Source organism: Arctopsyche grandis, chromosome 13, assembly GCF_051622035.1.
Source record: "Arctopsyche grandis isolate Sample6627 chromosome 13, ASM5162203v2, whole genome shotgun sequence".
Taxonomy (NCBI): Eukaryota; Metazoa; Arthropoda; class Insecta; order Trichoptera; family Hydropsychidae; genus Arctopsyche; species Arctopsyche grandis.
This window is the reverse complement of record NC_135367.1, coordinates 18069577-18075576: the sequence shown is the minus strand read 5'-3', so window position 1 is coordinate 18075576 and position 6000 is coordinate 18069577. Positions and strand designations below refer to the sequence as shown.

At 31.6% G+C, this 6000-nt stretch overlaps 1 protein-coding gene across 1 annotated transcript in view; it reads left to right on the top strand.

Moving 5' to 3' along the window:
* The first annotated feature begins 3240 nt into the window (after positions 1 to 3240).
* Asator (tau-tubulin kinase asator) overlaps positions 3241 to 6000 on the top strand; it is a 37922-nt gene continuing 35162 nt past the window's right edge. Inside the window, exon 1 of the mRNA XM_077443888.1 lies at positions 3241 to 3337. The gene's annotated coding sequence lies outside the window, so the exon portion shown is untranslated. The remainder of the gene's footprint in view (positions 3338 to 6000) is intronic.

Below are 6000 nucleotides of genomic sequence, written 5' to 3'. Positions count from 1 at the left end.
AGCCGCATCGAAGCTTTTGAGATGTGGGTCTATAGGCGTATGCTGAAGATTGAAGAAGAAGAGACGTCTGAAATTAGGATGGAGTACATTTGGACGAATGAATATAGTTTTTAAATCAAAAGATTCCAAAAAGAAAAATATTTTCGAGCAATGTGTTTTGCCAGTAATGATGTATGGATGTGAAACTCGGACATTGAATGCCAATATGCTACACAAAGTCCAATATACTCAAAAAAGTGTGGAACGTTGTATGCTTGGCATAACAAGGAAATACAGGAAACGGAATACGTGGGTTGTGGATATAATAGATAGTGTAGAGATTGAAATGGTAATGGATGGGTCACGTGGCTAGGAGAATGGACGAATCGTGGACTAAAGAAATGCTAGAATGGTACCCTAGAGAATGCAAAAGGCTAAAAGGAAAACCGCAGGGAAGATGGGTAGACGAAATTAGGAAAATGTGTGGAGTGAGATGGATGAGAATTTCCAAAACAGAGACGAGTGGAAGCGTGTTGAAGAGGCCTTCATCTAGCAGTGGATGGCGAATGGCTGTAGATGATGATTAGAGGTAGGACCGGAAGCGTGTCGTTCTTTGTTTATTGTTCGCCGTGCATTTTTCATTTTTTTTTTGCACTCTAGCTTTGTAGTTTGCTCTATTTCCTGTAAAATAGACACAAAACGCCCTGTTTCCTGGAAAAAGCACGCTTCCGGTCCTACCTCTGATGATGATAATACGAGTATATAATTTATAATATGTAAGAACAAGTGATATACAAAATGGCGTCTCATTTATAAAAACATGCTTTGAAATAACTTCAAATACATTTTGAAAACGATAGCATTATTGCAAACTCGACCGGAATACCAACGCTAAGGTGATTTGTTTAAAATAGTTTTCATTTTCTTTTTTGCAATGAAACTCCTATTAAATAAAATATAGAACGAAGATACTTAACACGACCATATGTTGTGTTATTGCTGGCAGCAAAAAAACCGTGCAGAAATTAAAGCGGCTTTTAACCGGTAAGAAGTACGATCTTTGATCTAAAAATACACGATAGAAGACGTGGATGGTTTTTTTTTTCTAGAAATACATAGTATTTTCGTATATTCGACTGTAAGATTTTAAATACATATATTTGAAAAGCTTTTAGAGTAGGCGCCATACTTACTCGGTTCACCAAATCTTCATCGGTGCATCACACACATCGTCGACTTCCATTTTATTTTAAGAAATACGCGTATGATATCTCGAGTGAGAGAGTATATTCTAAATATAAATCGGTTCGATCATTCGAGAGTTCGCACTTTCAGGTATGATTTTCGAAAACAAGTTAAGTTTTTAATGTCAATGGAAATCTATGAATTTTCTGATACAAAAAAAAGTGCAAGGAATCGACATTGTGAACCACCCTGGCCCATATTTTAAACACAACGACGTTCATTGTACCACTTTGGGACCGGGAATAGTATAAATATGTATATAATACAGAATATGAAATTTATTTTAATATATATGTATATATTTCCGATACCGACAGATGTGCTAATTACATAGATACGTCTCGGCAATTGTACACTTTTTATATAAGACTAAACGAGAAACTTCGTTCGGCCTTCACAGTATGAAACTGCTATATTTATATTTTATTTTTTTCAAATAGGACGAGGCTAGATCATTGACTGAAAAATATGCATTCAAAATGCAACAGAAAATTTGACTGAGAGTGTGACCGATTGCGATTTTCAATTGATGCAATGTTTAACATTAAATACAGTCGAAACATAAAATATTCAAATGAAATTCGTTAGCGATTTATTTGGATAATAATCTAGTAAAACAACGAGACACTGCTTTGTCAGAAATTATTCCATTTTTCCTATATATACATATATATTATTTAATTTTATTTACATATACTTAATTGAATTAAATGGACTATTATTAATATTAGTTTTACTTACTCACATTTGCTTTGTAATGAAATTCCAAAATTAGTTAATGTAATATTTACATAGCTGTACGTGATTTTCGAATCGGAGTCAACGACCGCTTCTGATCATTTTTGAGCTCAGCTTTTTTTCTGAAAATTCTAAGAAAAACTCAAAATTTACGATAAACTAAGCCGTTAAATGAAACATGAAGTCGTTTGATTCAATATTTATATAATTTTTAAATCATCTGCTACTTACAACATACTTCTTAAGATTTGTAGTATTAATTTAGCCGTTATGAAAATATATAAATATGTACATATATATTTATCGATATAGACATATGAATTTCACATTTTTAAATCAAAATTATTATAACAAATTTGATTTAACAACTAAGATTATTTATCCCATAAAGAATAAACCACGATATTGTAAAATTACATCAGGTGGACGCTTAAATGAAAAATTGTACGTAGGTCTTTAAAATGTGTAAATAATTTTAAAATAAGTATTTCGATAAATTTACCTTCGAGAGTGCTTTTAAACGAATAAAAGTAGATTTATTTAAATTATAAAGAAAACAACGATAGCAGTATTATTATTTGTTTTATTAGGAATGAAAAGGAATCATGAAATTGCGAATGAAAAAAGTTACGCTTTTGGATAAGTTCCATTGGTGTTTATTAGCTTATTTGTGTTTCAATATGCAAAAAAAGAAGATTTCAATATGCAAAAACAACACTATAATTATATATTGATTTTTAAATGCTTTTTATTATTAATAAATTATGTTCATAATACATCTTATATCTATTTTAATAGCTACTGATCTACTGATCATTTTCTATTTTACAATTTTATTTTATTTGGTTAGTAATCATAGTATTATATTATTCTAATGTTAATGTACAGCATAATAAGAAAAGGAGCTCAAAAACCTATTTACAATTCTTATTATAAATAGATATAATGTGATAATCCTCCAACATTTACCAGTTTGTAAGAACTTTTTTTTTCAATTTATTCGTAGTTTGAATATTAGTAGTAGACTCATTTATGTTCACGTTACTTTATAGTTAACCATTCGAATGTGATACCAGTGTTTTGTACATCGGAAAAAATCTACATCGATGAGAAGAAAACTGCACAGGGATGAAAAGCTCCGTGAAAAGCCAACCAGGAAAGCACTATGCATCAACTGGGAAAGCCCAGATGGGAGTGTAAGGAACTTCTAAAGGTGGGAGAGAGCACACACACACACAGATCCAACATTATTTTTAATCCGTTTGACCTCCCTTAAGCGCCGACTAAGACCACACCACTGATTCGAACAGTAACGTTCGAACAGTGCAGACGCGCTTACCGACTAATCATATATACTACCGAACCACAAGATCAAGTAAATTAAAATATATTAAAAAAAAAAAACAAGTGTCCAATAATAATAATCAATAAGTTCGAGATAAATTTGACGTTGTGAAACACGTATTTATAATAAAATTTGATGTGTCCTCAGCAGTGTATTGTTTTGGTGCAACTGTGCGAAGTTATACCAGATATTGATGTTTGGCTTTGGTTGAAAAAACATCGTTGGTGATTAACGAGGATGTATATGCGAACGGATTTTATTTCTGGATTTTGTATACGAATCGTGCTCGCCACAGTATAAGGCGTTGTTTACACCGTGTGTCAAAGTGTGCGATTTCGCACTCGATTAGCAAACAATTAAGTATACCTACCTACGCTCATCGTAATGAGCGGTAGTAAGAGCCGTTGAAACTAAGCCAATTTAATATTGAAGCAATTTTTCATTGCCGTTTCTTCTTTTGATGATGATAAGGATTGGTTTTGTTTGATGTCTGCGTTTAACCTTTGCCGAAGAAAATTTTCGTTGAAAAATATGCACATTGATAGATTTACGACCGTGCCTCTAAAAATAAACGCTCGGAAAAACTTTTCATTCTGTAAAATATATTATACAGTTTTAAATTTGTTGTTACGCGAAAGAGCATTTGTAAATGTCAAACGTGATTATTTTTTCGTAATTTTCATTGGCAAAGTTTGACCAATTAAAAACTCCTATCAAAACATCAAGATAAAAAATAAAACATTTAAGTATTCTTAATTGGAATGTATATTTTGATAAAATGTTTTGGAAATATTGCTTCCATTTAATTTCATACCTACCCATCTTATAGTATTGATTTTGCCTAAAAACCAAAGTAGTAAAATTAGCACCACTCACAAATACACAAAAGAATTTGATTACAATCTTAAAACAATAACTAGATTTAGTTGAAGCTTTGAGAAGAAAATTAAGTCAAAATTTAGGCGTTGAGAGATCTATTGTCCTCTTTGTTATGCCATTATGAGGTAATTAGTATAATCAACGACAGCTATTTAAACCGGTGCCAGTTGAAAAGCAAATGTTGTATGAACTACGGTAGGTATATATGTATTTTTAAAGAAAGACAATGAACTCAACTAAAATCAGACTTTGAAGTTGAAAAAGTTTTCAATACGAGTGCGAAAGCCTTGTCTTATGCACCACCAGGCGCAAAAAGATATTTCGTTTAAAAATAGACTCATATTTACTCGAATAATTTTACTTTTTTTGACACAGAAACGATCTGCGAAAACACGTAAATTAATCAATTGTCACGAAAGCGTCCACCACTTAATTTATGATACCTTCTTATACGCCCCGAAATGAAAACACAAATTGAACTATTAACAAAATTCGCATTACAACGCGATAACTTACGCTTTACCATTGGCAAAACGTGTGGTTATTTCAGTAATATAACTTGTATAACTGATGTGCGTGTATTATATATGATGAAGGAGAAAATCAAAGGTGTCCTTCATACGTTCCAGAACGTATCAATTTTCATGTGTCGTAAATTCGTTACGATCTTTCGTTGAAAAAAAAAAAACATTCTTTCAGGGTAGACAACGTTGACGTCAAAGCGTCTATCTTCCGCTAAGATGTCACAAGAATGAAAATAAATACAGACGAACGAAAGGAAATACCAGTGACGTACAATAATAGTTTTCGATAGAAAGAAAAAGTGGTTCACAGCATACAGCTGATATACAACGACGACAAGTGCACATCTTGTATGTCTCATAAATATTCGAGGAGACAATCATACATACAAAGTCTGTTGCCAACGGTACTATTAAATATACATTTTGGAATTCTTTAATAGATTCCCCGAATTCAAACTTTCGCTTTGTTACAAACGAATGGAAAGTATCCAAGCTATTATAATGTAACAGCAAAAAAATGTATTTAAAAAAAACAAAAGAGTCGATTGAATAAGTGATTCTCAGTAAACGAACATATTGTTTTGTTTTTTTATAATTGTTTTAGTACATCTTGAAGTGTAATTTGTTTACCTTATGTAGCCGAATACAAATCACAACAATGATAATAATATGTATTATTACATGATAAGCAAAAAATATTACTGATTACAGTCATTAAAGAAGATAAAAAGATTCAAAAGAAAAAATATTATAAGATGAATTTCATAGTTACATACAAAAAAAATTGTTTGATTGTTTAATTTAAATTGCTTGCGTGGCAAAATTGATTTTTAAACAGTTTTAATGATAACAGGCGAGTTCAAGAGCGTAGAATTCGTATAACGATTGATCTTTGTCCAAATAGACTGCGTTGTCAGTTTCAATGGTAAACCAATTACATCTTAAATGTATAATTGTAGAAAAGAAATTAACCCAATTCCCTACCACAATGAACCGACAGCCTTCTAGCTGTCATCAATTATTGGAATTTACTTTAAATTTAATCCTCGTATATTTTGAAAGCCAATAATAAGTCATCTGCTGTACTGCCAAAAAATCGAGGTCTCGAATTGATTGTCGATACGTTTTGCTCGCTTCACTTTGGGTCAAGGTATTCTTAATTCGACCGGCTGATGATACTCAATACATTGTTATCCGTCTATACAATCGACGATTTTGTATTGTGAATAAATAGTGACGTGAAGATATATTTGTCGGTGAACTTTTGGAATTTCATAAACATCACGGTTT